The sequence below is a fragment of the Schistocerca gregaria genome, chromosome 7 (genome assembly GCF_023897955.1).
Source record: "Schistocerca gregaria isolate iqSchGreg1 chromosome 7, iqSchGreg1.2, whole genome shotgun sequence".
In the NCBI taxonomy this organism is placed as follows: domain Eukaryota; kingdom Metazoa; phylum Arthropoda; class Insecta; order Orthoptera; family Acrididae; genus Schistocerca; species Schistocerca gregaria.
The window spans coordinates 544,047,462-544,070,997 of NC_064926.1; the positions used below are offsets into that span (position 1 = coordinate 544,047,462).

General features: G+C 40.0%; 1 protein-coding gene across 2 annotated transcripts in view; it reads right to left on the reverse strand.

Moving 5' to 3' along the window:
- The window catches only part of LOC126281726 (uncharacterized), a 41,089-nt gene that overhangs the window by 7,894 nt on the left and 9,659 nt on the right, over positions 1-23,536 (reverse strand). Inside the window, exon 2 of one of the 2 annotated variants that reach the window (XM_049980906.1) lies at positions 7,880-7,964. The exons of the other annotated variant lie outside the window; for it this stretch is intronic. The gene's annotated coding sequence lies outside the window, so the exon portion shown is untranslated. The remainder of the gene's footprint in view (positions 1-7,879; positions 7,965-23,536) is intronic. 2 annotated transcript variants of the gene reach the window in all.

Consider the following 23,536-nt stretch of genomic DNA (forward strand, 5'->3'; position numbering starts at 1 on the left):
TTCCCCCGTATTCTACAAATAAACCAAATGGTGCTATAGTTCGCACAGGATGCACAGTGCCCGATGCACAGTGGCCAATTTTTACTCGAAGTGCTGGGTGAGTTTATTCATTTGCTCAGATGGGGAGTGTTTGCCACGTTTTGGCCGGTCGGCGATAACAGAATCGAGGCGCATGCCCTGCAATCTTTCTCAAATGATTTTGCAGACACTATTTGGTAAAAAAAAAAAAAGATTTTTGTGTTTGTTACAGCTTTATGTGTCAGGTTCATGATGATGTGCCCATCATTTCATTAATGGTCATATTTATTGTGATATTTACATGGACATAACACGCTGTGCAGAAATAAAAAAAGCTTGCATTGAAAATTGGGGATCCGATAAGTGCAAATTACATAATATGCTGCTGCGTATAAAATTTACTAACATATTGAATTTTTATATAGATTTGGGTGGAGATCTCTATGTGTTACCAATCTCAAGAAAACTGATCTGAAGTAGCGCATTTATTTTCTATCTCACAGTGATGGTGATGAATTCAGAATAAAATACCCACATTACTCATATTTCAGAAACGGTTTGAGATCACACTGTCCGCAACAAAATAAAAATGCTGTATCATATACTTCTCTTTTGATTACACGTAAAGAAGCACAAGCCCACATTACAAAACTTATTAGTTTTCCCAAAAACTACAAGACAACATTTTTCTCTCAGGATATATCAATTATATCAATTTTCAGACACATTCAGTGGGCCATTCTACTTGATGTCTTACATATGTATCAGAACCACTATCAATATCAGAATTAAATTTTATCCATATGCAGTTCATAGCCACATAACACAAGATAATTAAAATATTTGCATTTATACAAAACACAAACACACTTAAAACTTCACAGTTATGAGAGATAAGTATGTCAGCTCATGTTTATAATACTATGTTACAATGTCCTCTACCAACCATCACCATTATCCTCTTAAATACAGTGGTTAGGCATCTGTCATGATAATTTCATTTGTGATCACATCAATATTAAAAATGGGGACTGTTTATTTTCCGCCATTTGTTTTCAATAAAACATCCTTCATCAGAAGTAGATATGGAGTTCAGATACAGTAGCTAGTTGTTAAAAAAGCTACTTCTCTGTTAACGTATACCTTCACTCAGTCTCAAGACTTGTGCAAGTTGTCTACTTACAACACCCAAGCAATATATAACAATAGTGTAGCACAGTTTTTCTTCTTTCAGATGGTTTCTAAATTGGAAAGTGTTAAGGAAGCTGAGCAATAATGTGCCAGACAGGATATATTGAACCTGCTGATATGAGCTGCTCACTTTGACCTCACAATGTCATCAACAAGGTGAATATAAAACTTTCATAAATGCCCAAAATGCATGTAATACACACACAATTTTAAAAAAAAAATAGAAGCTGCACACCAACCTGTTGTCGCATGGCAAGTATACTTTCTTATCCATCCAATTATTTTAGTGCATGGCAAGTATATTTTCTTATCCAACCAATTATATTTTCAAAAAATAATTAGTTCTGTTGATAAATCTTAATGATGTGGAACGAGTCATTTTAAATTCACAATAACACTAGTATGTAAATATGGCTACATGCTGACCATTTTTTAAATATACATGTTTGAGTTAGTAATTCCTACCCATCACCTTTCCACATTAAAATAATAGAAATTCTTCTACAAAACAGAAGGAGTCGCCAAGGATAAACTTTTTCAGATTGATTCTAAATTTTACTTTGCTGCCTGTCAGACATTTTATATCACTGGGTAAGTGATCACAAATTTAGGTTGCGTACTGTGACCCCTTCTTATGCTTAAGGTGACCTGAATGTGGAATAATGAATGTCATTTTTCTTCTCATATTGAAATTATGTACATCATTGTTCCTTTTGAACTGTAGTGGAGTACTTACAATATGCATCATGGGGGATAAATATACTGTGAGACAGTAGTCAGAATGCCCAACTCCTTATATAGATGTCTACAAGAAGATCAAGGGTGAGCATCACATATTATTCTTACAGCACATTTTTGAGTTATATAGACTTTCTTTCTTAAAGATGAATTACCCCCAGAACATTATATCATATGGTATTATAGAATGAAAAAATGCAGAACACGTCAATTTACTCATTTCTCTCTCCCTAAGATTTGCAATAACTAAGTGCAAATGCGGACGAACTGTATTTCCTCACCATTATCTTACACTTATCATCGGTGCAATAGCTCTATGTATGCAGAACTGAATATGCTGTGTCTTTTTGAAATTGAGAGTGAGACCATCCAGAGAAAACCAGTCAATGATACTTTGAAGAAGACTGTTTATCATTTCTTCTGGTGGTGTATGTACGCTCAGACTGATTATAATGCTAATGTTATCTGCAAAGAGTACTTCTGCTTCTTCTATCTTGCACAGAAGGTTGTTTACATACATGGGGAACAAAAGTGGACGTACGATCGAGACTTGAGTAACACAGACATGATTTCTACCCAGTCCATAGAATCTGCCCTGATTACATTGGTTGAATTGCAGAGTACAATTTTCTGCATTACTATGGTTGGACATGATATTATCCACTGATTGGCTATACCATCAACCAAGGATGTAGCTGGGATTTTGTCAAAAAGGGGGTGGGGGGGGGGGGGTCCAATTTGCTAAAGAGGACATTCAGGTTTTTCATTTATTTTGAAGATTTAATAAAGAATGCAAAACCATTGAATTTGACAATTATCTTGGAGTTTATGACAAGCGTAGATATAATCTCATTGTTTAGGAGAGCTGTATTTTGACCAACTACTAAGAAGCAGTCATGCTCCAGTCTCCCTTTGCCCTTCATGGTCATTTTCCACTCTTCTCCTTTCAGCTTGGATTTGCACCAAGGAAATGATCAGAAACGGACAAGTGCTAATTTTTTGGGACATCGCTGTTATTAGCAACAGGGCTTTAGAAATAGAGATCTCTGTTTGACAGAAGCTAGAACGATTTCAGGTGGTGAAAATGCAAATGAGTATGCACCTGTTCCTTCTTGCAGTGTAAGAAAGATCATTTTCTGCATTAAAAAAATGTCCAGTCAGACAAATGTATAAGCTTAAATGAGGAATATTTGGATTATTGTTCATTTATCATACAGCTTTTAGTGCTGGGAGTCTCCAAAAAGATGCTCAGCTTGCCTTTGATGCAGCTCTTTTCATTTAAATAGGGGAGCCCCATCTTTAAAAGAACTGGAATCTGTCAGGAATGAAAGGTATTTGGAAGGAAATGACTGTGGAGTATAGTAAGGGGCCAACCCCAGCATTTGCCTAAATTGACAATGGGAGACCAGAGAAAACAATTTTCAAGATCACTGGTGGATGTTTTTTAAACCACTTCGTCTCTTGAATCCCGAGATTGCTGTCTCAGTGGCTCAACACGCAGAGCTACCACAAGTTGATAAAGAATTTGCGGGGGGGGGACAAAAACTGGTTGTTGTATATTGTTTTAAAATAAAATAAAATGCATTTCAGCAAAAGATTGATTTTTGACACTGCATGTTTTATCTCCAATAGTGTTTGTTTAGTCACCTGGAAGTGCATGAATGCATGCATATTTTAAGATTTAATTGAGCACAGACTTACTCGTTATTATAATATTACAAGAGCATAAATAGATTTCAGATAAAAGGGGAGGGAGGGATGCAGAGTGAAGCTGGCTCAGATGAATTCAAGCAGCCCACTGAACAAAATCTTTTAGAAATGAATGAACTATAGAATGTGCTGTCATCACATACCCCTCCATTCTCCACAAACTGCTCACCACCGTTCAGTTTGGAAACTGATTTTCATAACTAAGTACCACCCGCATGATCAGACTGGTCGATATTTTGTCATTTAGGCTACTAATCATAAAATATTCAGCAAATTTTTTTAAAGAAATGCAATCATCGCTATTTGGGTGATATTTTTGTTGATCAATGCAGTTTTTGGATGACAGACAAATTAAAGTGTTTATGCACTGCTTTTAACTTAATGTTATTTGTCATTATATTTACTGCTCCGCTGTCTTTTGTAGTACTAAAATACTGCAACACCAAAGTTCTACCAGCATCCAAATAACAACTCAAGTGCTAACATTATATAGACAGGTAATTAAACTATTATAGTAGTGCATACTTATTTTTAACTTTTCATAAAGCTAGCGGACAAACCAATTTTTTTTTTTCTTGCTACAAACTTATCCATAATTAGAAACTATCACAACACCACACAGAGCAAAAATGATAAACGGTAGCGCTTACATTAAATTCAACTGCAAATAAGAACTGAACTGACGAATGAAACAATTAAGCTCAAGTAAGGCCAATAATTGGTTTTGGCTAAATAGGGATGGGCGATAGCCAATAGTGTTATAGATAGCTTAAATCTATCATTCACCTTGCTGTCTAATGAAAGTGAATATTCCTTGTATGATTGAAAATCAAAATATCTTTCATACAACGTAAGCTTTCATGGCTGATACTGATGCTACTTATACTTCCATTTTTTTGAGTCTCACTACATGGCAACTAGGTCGTGTGTAACTTCATTTAGGTGATAGGGGGCTCCAGACCCCTGGAACTCCCCTTTGACTATGTCCCTGCATCAACTGCACAAAACCTTTATTTATCAGGGAGAATACTGTGATTCATAAAGTCAAATACCTTAAACAGTTCACAGAAAATAGGAATCAACACTATTTTGTTATTTACTGCTTATAAAATTTGACGAGGGAACGTGTAAATGGCATTCTAAGTTGAGCAACTCATTTGTGATCCAATCTGCGATTGTTGGTTAGGTGGAATACTATTCCACAATACATCACCTTCTTAAAATTTTTGGAAGATAATGGGTGAAACATGTCCGTAATTTTTGACATCTCCTTATCACATTTCTTATAGAAGGGTTTAACAACAGCAAATATCAATCTCTCTAGAAAAATACCTTGAGTTAGTGATGCATTATACATTTAAGATAATACAGGGCTTATTATGTCAGAACAAATCTGTAGTATTCTGTTGGAAATAGTATAAAATCCAGATTAGTTTTTATTTTTGAGAGAATTTTGTTGTTATTGTTGTTGATGATGTCGTCGTCATGGTTTCCAGTCCGAAGACTGGTTTGCTGCAGCTCTCATGCAACTCTATCCTGTGCAAGCCTCTTCAACACTGAGTAACTACTGCAACCTACAACCTTCTGAATCTGCTTTGCTGTATTCATCTCTTGCTCTCCCTCTGTGGTTTTTACTTCCACACTTGCCTCCAGTACTAAATTGGTATTCCCTGGATGTCTCAGAATATGCCCTACCAACCAATACTCCTTCTAGACAGGTTGTGCCACAAATTTCTTTGCTCCCCCATTCTATTTAGTACATCCTCATTAGTCATGTGATCCACCCTAATAATCTTCAGCATTCTTCTGTAGAACCACATTTCAAAAGCTTCTATTCTCTTCTAGTCTAAACTTTGTCAATAGCTTTCAGAAAATACTTCCTAACATTTAAATCTATACTTGATGTTACCAAATTTCTCTTATGGGGAAATACTTTTATTGCCATTGCCAGTCTATATTGTATATCCTTTAAGAGAATATATCTCTTAAAGTCAGAAGGAGATGTTGGGGAGACTTTAATATGGTTGTATTTCATGAGAGTTGCTTTTTCAACATACTGCAGTGGTTTTTCTCCTCAACTGTTTGTTGCTTTATTTTCGACTGCATTTAGGAAATGATCACTAAACATATCTGCAACTCTTCCATTTAATTTAACAGTGATGTTATCCTGTTCTGTGACCTGTTGCCCTCTCTCATTTCACTACATTCCATATAGCCTTAAGTCTATTGTTGGTTTTACTGATTTCTAAAATAATGGGCATGATCCCAGATTTTTTTTAAATAACTTTGCTTAGCAATGAGCAACTACCACAGGATCTCTGTTCTTGCCAGCAGATACATTTCCCCTTCCTTTCACTTGATACTTGAATCCTCATAGTGATGTATGATTTTTATATTGCTGTTCAAAGTCTTTTCTGATTAGCTTATAAGGAAAACTATTTTCTGTTACGTACAATGCTCATAGCTTTTCACTCTTATTAATTTGTGCACAATGTTTTAGCAGTAATCTCTCTCTTGCATCTTACCCTGTCTTCCACCTTTAAGCTCTCAGATTTTCAAAGCTTGTCCAGTGCAGCCCCCAACAATCAGGCTTTCCCTCTCATCCTGTCCAGTAAGTCTCTTCTGACCCATGACTCTGGGTGACTTTTCCAAAATCTACCCATTTTCCTAAACCTCTCCAGTCCTTTTTCTTCACCCCTCTTCTTTTCCCCTCTGCTGGAAGGAGACCACTGGCTCTGAATGCTTGCGTAAATATAACCTCCTCTTATGCGCATGTTCTGCCGTTGCTTGGTGAGATTTTTTTTATCTATTCAAATACACTATAGTGTCAAAACTATTTTCAAATAATGATATGAATTTATCATGAAATAGATTAAATTTTATGTCACTATTTGAACCATCATAAATTTCATCTAAAGTTATTTCTTGTAAACGGTTTTTAGAAACATTCTACATCTACATCTGTACTCTGTGAACCACAAGTACATGGCAGAGTGTACGCCCCACTCTACTAGTTATTAGGACTTTTCCCCATTCCATTCAAGTATGGAGCACAGGAACAAATGATTGTTTAAATGTGTCGGTGCATGCTGTAATTAATCCTTATCCTAACAATCCCCATGGAAGCTATATGTAGGGGGTTGTAAAATATTCTTATAATCATCATTTAAAGGCAGTTATTAAAACTTTGTTAGAAGACTTTCTTGAGATAGGTGTGCTGTTCAGTTCTTTCAACATCTCAGTGAGACCCTCCCACGTGTCAAACAAACCTGTGACCATTCGTGCTGTCCTCCTCTGGATACATTCAATATCTCCTGCTAGTCCTATTTAGTATGGGTTCCACACACTTAGCAGTATTCTAGGATGGGTCACATGAATGATTTGTAAGCAATCTCCTTTGCAGACTGATTGATTTCCCCCGTATTCTACAAATAAACCAAATGGTGCTATAGTTCGCACAGGATGCACAGTGCCCGATGCACAGTGGCCAATTTTTACTCGAAGTGCTGGGTGAGTTTATTCATTTGCTCAGATGGGGAGTGTTTGCCACGTTTTGGCCGGTCGGCGATAACAGAATCGAGGCGCATGCCCTGCAATCTTTCTCAAATGATTTTGCAGACACTATTTGGTAAAAAAAAAAAAAGATTTTTGTGTTTGTTACAGCTTTATGTGTCAGGTTCATGATGATGTGCCCATCATTTCATTAATGGTCATATTTATTGTGATATTTACATGGACATAACACGCTGTGCAGAAATAAAAAAAGCTTGCATTGAAAATTGGGGATCCGATAAGTGCAAATTACATAATATGCTGCTGCGTATAAAATTTACTAACATATTGAATTTTTATATAGATTTGGGTGGAGATCTCTATGTGTTACCAATCTCAAGAAAACTGATCTGAAGTAGCGCATTTATTTTCTATCTCACAGTGATGGTGATGAATTCAGAATAAAATACCCACATTACTCATATTTCAGAAACGGTTTGAGATATCGAAATGAAATTTTGACAATTGATAGCACAAAAAAAGAGAGTATTTTACTACATGGTTCTTATGCAAAACTTCATTATCTAACATGTTAATCCGCTAACTACATAGTGGCCATCAATAGCTGGTGAAATGATAAATGTTATGGGTTTTGGAACAACATAAGAGAAGACAATATACATTTATTTTGTACCAAGGATATGCTTTTTTAATAAGCTACTGATCTTACTTTTCCTTAGGTCCTCACTTAATAAACCACAATTGTGTCTGCACAATAGGTTAGGGGAGGTGACACTGTTATACTCCACTGTGTTCTGTGAAAAGAAGCAAACATTAACATGGCAACCAGAGAAATGTGTTGGTTTTACTCAAAATTCATCACTCGTGACACTTCTTTGAATGTTACAAAAGATTAACAGCCAAGTGAAAATAAAACGCAGCATTTTCTGCAGAATTCTTTTTCGATATTAATCAAAGTAGAGGTGACAGATTTGTCCGAATGGTCACCATGCAAGTGTGTGCATGGAGGGACTCCACTTAATATCTACAAAAAGTGTGAGTGTAGGCTTCAGTTTAGAGCAGCATTTCCCCTAAAGCACATGCCCCGGCCCCCCTACTACTGTTCTCCCTATGCGTGCCCTGCCAATTGTTCGTCTACCGGCTACAGCATTTTTGTGGACTATACGTGTTTTACCCATGACTGAGCCTATGGTATTATTCCACTGCATTACCCTACTAAGTGTTACACCCAAGTATTTGTGTGAGTCTGCAGATCCCAACTGTGACTCACTAATAACATTCATAGGATACTTTTTTTCCCATTTTGTGAAGTACCCAATTTTTACATTTTTGTGCATTTAAAGCACGCTGCCAGTCATTGCAGGATTTGAGATCTTATCAAGGCCTGACTGAATTTTGTACAGCTTCTTTCAGACTGTACTTCATTGTAGCTAACTGCATCATCTGTGAAAATCTACTATTAATATTGTCCACAAGATCACTGGTATATAGAGCATGAATAGTAAGGGAACCAACATACTTCCCTGGCGTACACTCAAAGTTACTTCTACAACTTACTAATTGGTACACTGCATATAGCAGAACTGCTGGAGGATAGTGAGGTACTGGATGCAGCATGTAGTTCATTAAGACAAAGTATTGTACGTGTACAGGAAGGGGATCGAGTCAAGGTAATATCTGTGAATGTAGGATAATTTTGGCACTGGGGAGCTTAAGTTGTCGTAGGAAACATTAGAGGCAACATTAGAAGTTACAGACGAGGAAGACTGCTGCATGGAAAGTATAGGCTATAAAAGAGCACAGGATGCCACTAAGACTGCATTTTGGGAGAAGTTAAGCATAAGGGGAGCAGGGAGGACACAGATGGAAGACCTGTTCCTAGAATTTCAGGACTTGTTCTCACAAGAACCACTGCCTGCAATGCAACACAGGATTGCTATGGGGAATGAAGTGCCGGTGTACCAGAGGCTGTACAGAATACCACAATCTCTGCAGCCGATTTTGGAGGAGTTTACCAATCAACAGTTGGCCTGCAGCAAAATAGAAGATAGTAGTAGCCCTTGAGGTCACAAGAACTGTAATTATATTGAATAAGTTACAGGTGGTTAGGAGGAAATATCGATTCTGCCATGACTACCACCATTTGAAGAGTTAGACAACAACAGATGATTACCCCGTTCCAAATATCATGGGAACCATTGATAATATTGGGCAGTGCTGGTATTCCTCAAAGATTAAACTGAGGAGTTGGTAATGTCAATTAGAAATGGCTCCAGAGGATAGAGAGAAGACGGCATTTTCAGTACCATGGAGATATTACCAGTATAGATGGACACTGCTTCGTTTAAGGAATGCACCCGCAGAATTCCAGCATTTGATGGCCAAAGTGTTGAAAGAATTGAAGCATCATCAACGTTCTGTGTATCTAGATGCCTTCATCATTTTTTTTTCAAGAAATAGGTGGCAACATAGGCAATGGCAAAGGGATGTATTCTAGAGGTTACAGGCAGCTCACTTACTACTGAGTACTAAAGACTGTCACTCTGCAATGGAAGAAGTAAATTACTTATGTCATCTGATTAGTAAGGATAGTGTGACGACTAACCCAAGATTGATACAAGTGGTGTCAGATTTTCCAGTACCAGGAACAAGCAAGAGTTAAAGCTTTTCCTGGGCTTTGCAAATTATTATAGAAAATTCATGAGGGTGTTTGCAAATCATCCTATTGCTTTGGTGTTGAGATAACTGAATGGAGCCGGGAGAAATGATTCTACCACGACAAAGAGGTACTCAGCGTGGTGTACAAATTAACATGCTTCCAGTGTTACCAGTAGGGGAGGAAGTTTGAAGTAGTGACTCAATATGCTGCTTTGAAGTGGTTATTATGTTTGAACTACCCATCCAGTAGACTGGCCAGATGGGCCTTGAAACTCAATGAATTTGAGTAAGAACTACTTCACAAGTCAGTGAGGAAACATGGAAATGCAGACACACTAACCAGGAAGGTAGCAGTTATACAAGCACTTGATGAAGATTTTGCTGAGTGGCAAGTAGCACAGAGCACTGACAGAGAATGTAAGCAGTACAGAAAGCAGTAGGAGCTCAGCATGCAACACATTGTTATTTAGGGAGACAAGATGAGGACCATGAGTGGTTGTACTACTGAAGTTAAGGGAAGAGGTGCTGGGAGACAAATGCACGATCATGTTTTATCTGGCCATGGAGGGTGCAGAGCAACAAATTCAGAGGGTAGGGGAGAAGTAGTGGAGGAGAAGAAGGAAAAATGATGTTGATCAACACATCATGAATTGTGTACAGTGTGCACAGCATGCAGGTTTGTGTCACAAAGAAGTATTATAACAGAGATTGCAGGAAGTGACGGGACCGTTTTGATTAACTGGAGTGGATGTGTTACGGCAATTCAACCGAAACCCAGCAGGGAACTGTTTTGTGGCTATATTGGACCATTTTTCTCATTACACTGAGATGGTGCCGATGCCAGATCAGCAGTACGGATGGTGAAGTTTCGGGTGCCAGAGTCAGTAATTATGGACCAGGAGACAAACTTCATGTCAGACCTGATGAAGGAACTGTGTTGATTGCTGAAAGTGAAAACATTAAGAAATAGTCCACTTCATCTCAATCAAACGGAAAGAGGGAGCAAGTTCATCAGATGATTTGGAGGATGCTTAGTTATTATGTGAATTCCCACCACAGGGATGGTGGACACATATTTATCTTTTGTGGTGAGTGCATATAATTCAAAGATACACACCAGCACTGAGTTGTTGGCATAAAATGAGGTGGTGTATGATAAGAAGATGCTGTCACCATTTAATATGATCAAACAGAAAAGGAGCAGGAACAGAGAGTCAGTCCAAGAGCTTCTGAGAATAGCATGAGACATTTGAAAGAAGGTCCAGAAAGCAAACACCAAGGCACTAGAAAGGCAAGAGGCGGCAGTGAAGTGTATGGGAATTTTACCTCAATATAAGATAGGGCAACAGGTAGTGACATCAAGTCTTTGTACTCTAAAAAGGAATACAAAGAAGATCACGACGCAGCACCAGGACTTGTAACAAGTGGTTGAAACCACATCACCTGTGAATGTGAAGATACAGTTGCCAACGAGATTAACGATTGTACACAATAAACATTTATGACCCTACAAGAGCACATCGGAACCAATACCAGGGGGAACATTAGTTGAACCAAGGAAGAAAGAAAAAAGTAAGAATCTGAGGAAATTGCATCAGAATATACTGTGTATTAAAGTAATTTTGGGTAGGATTGTGTGTGCGTCTGTAGGGTAAGGATTACCTTTAGTTATTTGGTAAGAGGTGCTGTTTGGTGTCAGCAAATTTCTGGGGGGAGGAGGGGAGGGGGGAGGGAAGGTGGTGATAAGCCCTAACCTCAGGCTGCCATTCACAGATGGCGAGGAAAGAAGAATGCTAGTTTTAGCAGACCTGTACCTCTTTGCCTGAGGCTTTAAGATCATCGCCTGGTGGAGTTTTGTTATCCAGGCAGGAGGATGTGGTATTATCTAGTCACAAATAATCATTAAGTTTCGTATTCAGTACTGCAGTACAAGACAAGGAGACTAAAAAGGTATTTTCGTGTTTGCAACAATTAGCAAGTATTATTTTATTCATGGCTGCAATTTTTAGCAACTGTAACACCTATTTTTCAGAAAAAAAATTATATTTGCAACTGATAACTGAATTTTATTCTGAAAAATTAGAAAGTAGAAACAGAGTACTAACGCAGGTTTTGGAAGAACACAAGAAGTGGCTGGTGGCATATGCACTGTAGTGTTTCTACCTAGTGTTTGAGTAAAAATTATGTCTTTAGCAAAAGTGATAAGAAGTAGTGTGAAAGCCACCAAGAGGTGCCGGATTAATGGCCACGAGGCAGCAGCCACCAGAGTGGTGACATGGGGGTCCAGTAACAGACACACAAGTGAATTGTGAAGCCAGGATAGCTGAGCGCTGCTGTAAAATGTACCACACAGTGGCAATTGTGTAGCCAGCAGGGCAATATTGCCAAACCAGGGCTGGTCTCTTGTTATGGGTGGTACGACTAAGTGACATGTTTAATGAAATATTCATGGCAGAAGCATGTTAACGAATCTGGATTTTGAGGCATAGGATAACATGTCATCACCAGAAACCAGCAACACAACCACAATGCTATCGCTATACCAGACAGTAAGGCAACTGGGCACCGCCCAAAACAGCTGTGGGTTTGGGACTGGGCTGCACTTGGCGTCAGGACTAAGTCCATCATGGGACTTGGCGCCACAGCCCCACCGACCTGCTGTCCGAGCCTGTTGCTGCATCAGACACAGAGTTCCTAGAGGGACTTGGCTCCACAGCCCCAGCCGTCATCCTATTTCTTTCAGAGGGCAACAAGATACACCCCGCACACAGCCTCCTTCGTGAGGCATCGTGGTGACACAAGCAGACACAGGTCGTGCAAACTCCACGACCCTGAGGGAAATAGTGTGCCACTGACGTCAATGGGCATGGGACTCTAAAGGTTGCTGGCCTTCCACATTGCTGTAAATAGTGTCTCCAATGGAGCTTTGGCCCCACCACTCACCCCCCAAGCCTTCAGAGTGGTGCCAGGTGTGCTGACATTGCCATAATCATAAGTGGAGGGTGTGCCCTCCTCGCAGTGTGATGCCTGAGCCACAGCCTACACTTTCTTCATTTGGAGTGAGTTAGACATTTTTTGTTCTTGTGTGGTGGTAGTTATGGGATCGAACTTGAGGGGATGTGGTTATACGAAGGTAGATTTATGAAAATGGAGAAACCAGTGGACTTATAACAGTTTAAGGGGAATCCTAGGAATGAGTGGTTAGTAACTGTGTGTTGTAGGCAGTGCAATTTGCTTGGGCATTCCGTCCCTTGTGCTCAGTCTGTAGCAGCTGTTTGCCTTACGTGTAATCGTTTTGGTGACATGGCCAGTCAATGTAGAGTGTCCAGATCGCTCAAGATTAGGCAGAGAAAGTAGGTTGGTAGAGCGTTCTGTGACTACCAATTCTTTCTGGGTTATTAATAGATTAACTATGTAGGATAAGACAGATTGCTACTTACTGCAAAGAAGGCATGTTAAGTTATAGACAGGCACTTACATATGCTATCAGCCGGAGCCTTCATCAGTAAGTATGTAAGTGTCTTTAATTGTGCCTGTCTGGAACTTAAAGTGACTTCTTTATGATAAGCAGCAATCTGTCTTTTCCTACACTATCAATAATCCTACTTGGAGTTTCCATTGTTTTATTAGAAGATTATTTTTTGTGATGTTCTGAGGTATTACTTTTTAGTCATAGAGATGAGTAAGGAGGATGTAGTGGCAAAATCAGAACACAAGGTGTCATCAATGAGGAGGCTATACAGTTGTCTGTGAATCAGATGGCTCAATTAAGGGCAGATGAAGTGATCACAGACAATAAACTGGCAGAGAAAGATCAGAAAATAGAGATGTTCAGGTCACGGGCTCCAGTAGTGGATCCAGCAGTTGTTAATCTTGTTTCTCCCTTCTTTGGTGGGACATCTGAAGGCAAGCTGGCATTTGTGGAGGATCTTAAGTCATCAGATAACATAGGGGATTAATCTGACACACAGTTGTTACATATACTAAAGTTACATTTAACAGGGGAAGTGATGTCGCTTGTTCATTACACGGAGGCACTACACAGTGCACAAACTTTTGACCAACTCAGGCAGGGACCATAGCAATGGTATAGGAAGCAGAGCAGTGTACGGTTTTTTCATGAGAGGTTGAGTACAATTTCCACGAGGCATAAAAAAGTGGATGAGGAGTTTGCGGATAGGATTAGGAAACAAAATGTGCATACTTATGAGTTAACACAGAGTGAGAGGGCGAACAAAATATTGTTGCAAGAAGCCAATTCTCGTTTCCACGGAAGTAAGAGATTGGAGGACCATGCATGCATTGAACATACGATGTTTAATTGTGGCCTTCTGGGGCACTTGCGAAAATAATGCTACCAGCCAAAGAGGGTAAGATAGATGGCACGGATTCCTGATGGTTTAATGGAAACAATAGTGGGAATGATACAGACCAATGGTAGGGATACAGGGAGAATGGAAGAGCTTGTCTGGGTGGTAAGAAGTGTCCATTCATCTCAAGAGGGAACCACACAGCTATCAAAAAGAGTTCCCAGTAAAGACTAATGCAGAGGTGGAATGTACCATAAGGGGTGTGATAGATGGTAGGGAGTATAAAGTTTCATTGGACACTTGGGTGCATGTGTCAGTGGCCTCAAGAGAGTTAGTAGACAAGAGAAGGTGGAAGCCACAACATTTCAAATTGCGTGAGGTAGGGGATAGTGCTATGCAGCCATTGGGGTCAGTAGTGATGAAATTTTCATTCGAGGCAACCAAGTTTAAGCAATGTGGGGAGGCGGTGTCTTATGTTAGCGAGGACTACAGTAAGACTTTCTGCATCATGCCATAACTGCCCCTTGACGAACAACATACAATGGAACTTAGTGGCAAGATATTCTGGCTTGGGGAAACTGTTGGCAGTGTTCACCTGCTGCGGGGGAATGTCTAGTATATGAGACAATCTAGTTAAACTTAAGTAATGACATTAAAGCCTGATTCACATGACTGTGTGTTGGGAGGCACATGAAAGTCAATATGGGTAAATGTGGAGCCTGATTTCCAGTTGATATGTGCAGGAGAGCACTGGAAGGTAATGAGGTAGTGAATATAGTGTGTTATTTGGTGAAATGTAGCATTGTATTTGTACAAGAGAGGAACTGAGCCAAAGTAGTACCCGTCAATGTGGATAATTTTGGCTCCAAGGAGGTTAAGTTGTTGAAGGGAATGTCATTAGCTACACTACAGACTCCAGATGACAAGGATATGGTGTAGACTATGAAAGGGCACAGGCTGCTACCAGAACAGCATTTTGTAAGAAATTGAAGTATTTAAAGTGGACAGACTGGACATAGATGGAGGGGCTATGGCTAGAATTTTGGGATTATTGTTTCCTGCAAGAGCTGCTACCTGCTAGAAAGCCATACGGGAATACCACGATCTCTGCAGCCAGTTTTGGAGGACTTTATAAATCAACAGTTGGCTGATGAGGTATTGGAAGAGAGCAGTAGTGCCAGGAAGGGGAGTGGGGATGGTGATCACCCCCAACAAATCTATGGATGCTTTAAAGAAGTATTGCTGTTATTGTGATTACTGCCACTTGAATAGTAAGACTGCAGTGGATGTGTACTCAATTCTGAACATCACAGAGACAATGGATAATATAGGACAAAGCCAGTACTTCTCAGCAATGGACTTGAGGAGTGGGTACTGTTAGTTGAAAGTGGCTCTGGAAGACAGCCGAAAACAATGTTTTCTGCACGCTCGGGACACTACCAACATAGAATGATGCCTTCTGGGTTGAAGACAGCTCTAAAGATATTCCAACAGTTGCCACAGGAAGTGCTGAGAGGATTGAAACTGCATCAGTGTTTAGTGTATATTGATGACATAATTGTCTTTTCAAGGGATATGCAAGAGCACAGACATCATCTGAGGGTGGTATCCAAGCGATTACGAGCAGCCTGTTTGACACTCGGCACAGAAAATTGTCACTTTGTAGTGAAGGAAGTTAACTATTTGGGCCATATCATTAGTAAAGATGATGTGACCCCAGCTTAGTAAACACAGTGCAAGATTTTCCAGTACCAGGAATAATAAAAGCACTGCAGTTCTTTTTACGCCTCGCAAATTATTATAATGAAGATCATGTAGTTTGCAGATATAGCAAAGCCACTTACCCAATTGCTGAAAATGGGTGTTAAGTTGGTATGGCCAGAGGAATGTCAGGGAGTATTTGCTGAATTAAAAAAGGCGTTAATGTTGACCCAGTGTTGGTGTTTCCAGATTTTCAAAAGGAGTTCATATTATTGTTTGATGTGCCAAATCACACTCTTGGATGTGTTTTAAGTAAGGAAGTGGGGGATAAGGAACATCCTATTGCCTTTGCTCCAAGACAGTTGAATTCAGCAGAAAGGAATTGCTTCAAAATTGAGAGAGAGATGATTAGCATAGTAACGTACTTCTGGTGTATGGAGGAACATACTTCTGGTATTACTAGCATGGTAGAAAATTCAAGGTAGTGACTGACCACACTGTTTCGAAGTAGTTACTAGCTTCGAAGGATCCACACAGTAGATTGATGAGACAGATGTTGAATCTCAGTGAACTGTAGTACAAAGTAATCCACAAACCTGTGAAGAAACATGGAAATGCATACGGGTTGAACACCAAGACAGCAGTAGTACAAGCACTAGGTCAGGACTGTGGAGAATGGCAATCAGGACAGAGTGCCGACGAGGACTCTAGACAGTATGGCAAGCAACAGCAGTTCAGTATGTGTATGCAGAGAAACAAAATTAGGACACAAGTGGTGGTGCCAGCCAAGTTGAAGCTAGAAGTATTATGTGAAATGCATGACAGCATGTTATAGGGCCACGGGGTATGCAGGGTGACAAATCAGAGAGCGGCAGGAAAGAACTGGTGAAAGGGAAAGAAGAATGATGTTGATCAGTATGTCAGAAATTATGTGTACTGTGCACAATGGGCGGATCTAAATCTGAAGCAGGTACTGCTGCAGAGACTGCCAGAAGCAACAGAACTGTTCAGTTTCATTGGGGTGGACAGCTGGGCGCAATCAATCAAACACCAGCAGGTAATCGTTTTGTGCTGACCATAATAAATAATTTATTTCATCACATATTGTCATTATTCCATCCTGGATTTCCTACTGCTTAATTTTTCTTGTTACATGATGCCAGATAAGCAGGCAACCATAGATGCACAGATGTTGGTTAATAGGTGGCTATTGAAGTTCAAGGTGCCAGAGACAATAATTATAGACCAAGGGATGAACTTGATGTCAGATCTGATGAAAGCATTGTGTTGGTTCCTAAAAGTAAAAAAAAGCTGAGAACCAGTCCACTTTATCCACAAGCTAATGGAGTCATGCAACAAGTTCATCGTTCTATTGGGAATATGCTTAGTTATTATGTGAATCCTAACCATTCAGATTGGGACACATATCTATCCTTCACAGTGAGTACATATAACTCCAAAGTACACACTAGTATAGGATTGTCACCATAGTTGAAATAAGTGGTTCATCCAATGTTAAAACACCAGCTGATTCCTCAAACGGGGGCCCTATCAAGTACGGGGTCCCACAGGGCTCGGTCTTAGGTCTTTTACTGTTCTTGATATACATTAATGACTTACCATTCCACATTGATGAAGATGCAAAGTTAGTTCTTTTTGCTGATGATACAAGTATAGTAATAACATCCAAAAACCAAGAACTAAGTGATATAATTGTAAATGATGTTTTTCACAAAATTATTCATTGGTTCTCGGCAAACGGACTCTCTTTAAATTTTGATAAACACAGTATATACAGTTCCATACAGTAAATGGCACAACTCTAGTAATAAATATATACTTTGAACAGAAGTCTGTAGCTAAGGTAGAATTTTCAAAATTTTTAGGTGTGTCCATTGATGAGAGGTTAAACTGGAAGCAACACATTGATGGTCTGCTGAAACGTCTGAGTTCAGCTACGTATGCTATTAGGGTTATTGCAAATTTTGGTGATAAGAATCTCAGTAAATTAGCTTACTATGCCTACTTTCGTTCACTGCTTTCGTATGGCATCATATTCTGGGGTAATTCATCATTGAGTAGAAAAGTATTCATTGCTCAAAAACGTGTAATCAGAATAATTTCTGGAGCCCACCCACGGTCATTCTGCAGACATCTATTTAAGGATCTAGGGATCCTCACAGTAAACTCACAGTATATATATTCACTTATGAAATTTGTTGTTAATAATCCAGCCCAGTTCAAAAGTGATAGCAGTGTGCATAGCTATAACACCAGGAGAAAGGATGATCTTCACTATGCAGGGTTAAATCTGACTTTGGCACAGAGAGGGGTAAATTATGCTGCCACAAATGTCTTTGGTCACCTACCAAACAGCATCAAAAGCCTGACAGATAGCCAACTAACATTTAAAAATAAATTAAAAGAATTTCTAGATGACAACTCCTTCTACTCATTGGCTGAATTTTTAGTTATAAATTAAGGGGGAAAAAAAACCTTGAACATTTGTGTCATGCAATCTTTTGTGCAATGTAATATCTTGTACAGGCATCTTTTATTAACCTGACACGTTCCACATCATTACGAAGTGTCGTATTCATGATCTATGGAACAAGTATTAATATAATCTAATCGAGGTGCTGTACAGAGAAAAAGGTGCCCTTAGTATAACGTAGACCAGTGGGTGATTTTGTCTAGCCCTTAAGCTCCAAAGCGAAAGATAAGAAGTTTTTAAGAATGTACCAGGGCCCGTACCACATAACTGAAACTACATTGCTGTTAAATGTGAAGTTGCAGCTACTGACAAGGACAATGACAGTGCATGCCAGACATTTATGACCATTCGAAGGTGCAGCATACAACTCTTCAGGCTTTGCAAGAACCCAATCCAAGTTCCCGTAGACTGGACACCCTGAGTGAGGGGTCAGAGATTAATATAGTAATTTATGTAGTAATTATGAGTAACCAACTAAGTATTATGTATTTGTTTTACAAATTAAAAGATAGATAGAATCACAATAGAGAACTGGGCCAGAACAAGACTCGAGGGACCGGGTCACCTCTGTGGAGAGGGGCATTGTAGTACCGCTACTATTCTCCAAGTAAAAATTATAAGTCTTAGCAAAAGTAATGAGAAGTAATGTGGAACCCGCTTTGGAGTGTTGCATTAATGCTGCAAGCTGGTAGCCACAAGTATGGTGACATGAGGGTCACAGTAACATACACGGAAGTGGATTGTGAAGCCAGGATAACCAAGCACAGCAGTAAACTGCAGTGCATAGCAGTACCTGTGTATGTCATCAAACCAGAGCAGGTCTCTTGTTATGGGGGACATGAAGAGGTGCTGGGCTTTAGTGAAACAAATGCATGGCAGAGGCAGATAAATAAGTCTGGATTTTGAGGCAGAAGCTGAAATCTTGACACCAGAAACCAGCAGCATTACAGTACTGTAGCTAAGCCAAACAGTGAAGTGACTGTATACTGCCAGCAGCAGCCAAGGGTTCGAGACTGCCACCAGTACTGAGTCTGTCATTGGACTTGCTGCCACAATCCCACTGACCTGCTGTTCTGAGCTTGCTGCCACTTCTGACACTGAAATCCTAATGAGACATAGCACCACAGTGCCAGCTGACTCCCGCTGGACGCCAACAAGTTATAAACTGCACACAGCATCCTCATACGCCGTCGTGTTGGTGCAAGCAGAGTAAGCAGCCGTGTGGACTCCACAACACCAAGGGAAGTAGTGCGCTGCTGATGACAATGATTGTGGTCTCTAAAGGTTGCTGTTCTTCCACTGACCTATCATCAGCATCACTGGGTGCCAGCTCAGTTGCCAGAGTGGGAGCTGCTACCCGTAGGTCAGTGCCAGCTGGGGGTAACAGAGAGAGGCATTGTCACCTCATTATGTCATGTATTGAAGTCTATAAAAGTCATTCTTAACTGCCAACAATGTTTCCACTAGAGAATTGGGTCCCAACACTCAGCCCGCACCCTTCAGCAAACTGGAGGAGCAGAGGCAGGAAATGGTGGTTGGGCGGCAGTGGTGGTGGTGGTGAGGGTGGTGGTGGTAGTAGTAGTAGATCACTGAGCCACGAAAAGTAAAAATGAGGATTGATACAAGCTGGAGGGAAGATACTCAAAAACAGTATCTTGGACTGTGGATGCAAACAACGTGAATAAACTGAATATGACAGAAGAAGACACAATGGAATTGGTGGGAAGGAATAAGGCAATTGTAAAGTGGCATTCCATGAGAACTCCAAGTTCAGAGAATGGTGTGTCGAACAAAACATGCATGCTTCGACAGATAACTAGAGAACTAATGGATTATGCCGCAGCATTATTCAGCAGTCTAAACCAGGATCTAGAGGCAATTCAGGCGCAGATGCAAGACTATAGAAGTCACTGGGTTTAGTGTCTGGGACACACGAGTGGAGTTGATGAGCTTACAGGAAGCCTTTCATCAGGCACTACATTTGCCATTTAGTCCAATCTTATTGTCATTTATGCAATATCTGAAGGGGCTGATGAAGGTGTGGAGAGAATTACTGCCAGAGGTATGGTTAATGGCAGAGCTCTGTAGCCACAACCTGTCTTTCTACTAACATGGAGCAGTTGTAGATGTAAAAACAGACAGCACACAGCTGCATGTGTAAGTGAAGGTATCGGTGCCAGACAAGCATGCGATGTTTAAATTTTACACGGTGCACACCTGTCCAGTAAAGCTAGAACCAGTGGGGATGTTCATGCAAATAAAAGAGGATGATGTATTACTGGGATGGAAGTCAGTGAGCAGAATGTGATAATAACTCAACGTGAGCTACGACAGTGCCAAAATGGGACGGTCATCCATAGCCCTACATGCAAGGTCCAAATGGAAGGAAGCACGTGCAACATGCAACTGTCCAGAGGCAAGGCAGAGGGTCCCATACCAAAAGGAAATGATGGAACCAAAGCTGTACTTCCATTGTCCATTGAGTGGGTCTAGAATGACATAATAATGGTTACGAGTTGCTATGAGCAATGGAGGCTCATGGGAGCAAGACACAACTGCAAGCAGTGAGTTATTTGGCGGGACAAAGATTTTATTCAGATGAGGAGATGATTGCAGCAATTAATAGCTGTTTTGCAGACTTGGATAATTCCTATTATTCAGAAGGGATCAACAAATTAGAACAGCGCTGGACGAAGTGTTTAAGTCTAAAAGGAGATGATGTCAAAAAATAAAAAAGGTTTACCCCAAACATGTAAGTAGTTTTTATTTTTGCACGGACTTTTCAAACGCCTCTCGTAGCAGCCTCTAATGCACACCCGAGCCTTTTAAAGAGAGCCTACATTTCCCAACCTTATGGCACAAGTGGAGGAAGTTCCAGTCTAACTTGCCACTGAACCTTTGAAGTCTCTGGTTCATGCTTTCTACTCAAATTCAGAATCAGTGGTCCTTTATCAGTTTTGACAACAGTGGTGAAAATTGTGAGATTCACTGGAACTCCATGAGCGAGGCTGGTCTTCTCAACCTTCTCTGCCAGTCACTGGAATGCGCCAAATCTGACCTCAGAAGATGACATGCATTTGTTCCAACATGTACCACAATCTGCAGTTGGTTGCGCCCTGTTCCCTCAATGGCTGCCAGAATACCATTTAACATTCAGAAAGAATATCCCCAGGCATACACACTGAGTGAGCCTGGTGTTCCTTACCATCCTTTGCTGTCATTTCCCTACATTGTACCATTATTCGCAGTACATTTGAACTGTCGACTATTAATAGATCTCAACTCTTTTGCAAATTGTCTCTTCTTGACACAGTATGTTTCCCAACAGGTGAAGTGAATCTGTCTGGCTCAGTTTCTGTTTCAGTGGAAGACAGTGCCTTGAACTTGGGAGAATGAGTGCAACACTCCTAGCAGAGGGCAGTACTTGAAGCACTGTTGGTATCTCTGGTACACAACTCTCGGGAGCTCTCCCATCACACATTCATTCACAGCAGCTTCCAATCTCCTGCACTAATGAAGCATTTAATTATTATATTGTAGTAATTAACTGAAGTGTTGCACATTTAGAAATTTTCTGTTTTACTAAGGCATCCAGGTAAGAATTGTGGCAGAAGTGATCAGTAGTGCTGTTGCACTTGCATATCGTGTTATGTAAATCCCATCATGAAGGAGAGACTTCAAGAAGGTGGAACAAGCCAAGTTAATAAATTGATATGTAGATCAAGTAAATGCAGGCTAATTCTATAAAGTGTGCTAATAATCAATTCCAGCTTGTGCTAATATTGATAATTAAGGGAGTAAATTCTGGATTCCTTTCCATCCCTAATTAGCTAGGAAGGTTAGAGAAATTAAAAAGAGAAATGGATAAGTTAAAGTTAGAATTAGTGAAGAACAGGACTTCCAGTCAGTTGAGTGAAGTATAAGAACTCAGTTTCAAAAAGGGATAATGCAGGAGTAGGTCAGATAATGAATAAGCAAAAAGGAATGTGGGAGGAGGAGGTCATTAGAGACAGAGCACAAGCTCTGATTGGGGAAGGATGGGGAAGGAAATCGGCCATGCCCTTTCAAAGGAAACATCCCAGCATCTGCCTGAACACAAGTTTGAGCCGAATCATCCCAAATGCAAGTCCAGTGTGCTAGGAATGTGCATAAGCTACCATAAACAGCACAGCTAACACTTTGTGAAAGATAATATAGTCACAAAACAAACACCCACCACAGCAATGCCAAGTAGCTCAGCACATAATGAAGAGACTGAAAGAAAGCACAATAAGATAAAAGACGTTATTTAAATTTTTAAAGGAGATGACAATTTAATTGTGATCAGAAACTATTGCCAATTTAATTGTGATAAGAAACTAGAACTCAATGGCAGGAAAAGGATGAGAAGAAACAATAATAGGAAAGTAAGGACTGGGGGAAAGGAATGAAAGGGGTAGCTATCCAGTTGAATTTTGCAAAGAGCACAATTTAATCACTGCTAATGTTCGGTTCAAAAATGTGAAAGAAGACTGTACATGTGGAAGGGATCTGGACACACTAAAATGCTTCAGACTGATTATGTAATGAATGGTAAGACAGAAAATTCGAAACAAGATTTTAAACTGTAATGCATTTCCAGAACCAGATGTTGACTCTGACCATAATTTGTTTGTTATAAAGCAAAGAATAAAATTGAAACAAGAGCACAGTTTTAATCTGCCAGGAAGTTTCATATCAGCGCACACTCCGCTGCAGAGTGAAAATCTCATTCTGGAAACATCCCCCAGGCTGTGGCTAAGCCATGTCTCCGCAGTATCCTTTCTTTCAGGAGTGCTAGTTCTGCAAGGTTCACAGGAGAGCTTCTGTAAAGTTTGGAAGGTAGGAGACGAGATACTGGCAGAAGTAAAGCTGTGAGGACCGGGCGTGAGTCGTGCTTCGGTAGCTCAGATGGTAGAGCACTTGCCCGCGAAAGGCAAAGGTACCGAGTTCGAGTCTCGGTTGGGCACACAGTTTTAATCTGCCAGGAAGTTTCATATCAGCACACTCCGCTGCAGAGTGAAAATCTCATTCTGGAATAGCAGAAAGGTAGTAAATTAAGGAGCAGGGGCATGGATAAACTGTATGAACTAGATGTTGTTGAGTTTCAAAGGGAACATTAGGCAACAACTGACTGAAATAGGGGAAAGGAATACATTAAAGACAAATAAGTACCTCTGAAAGA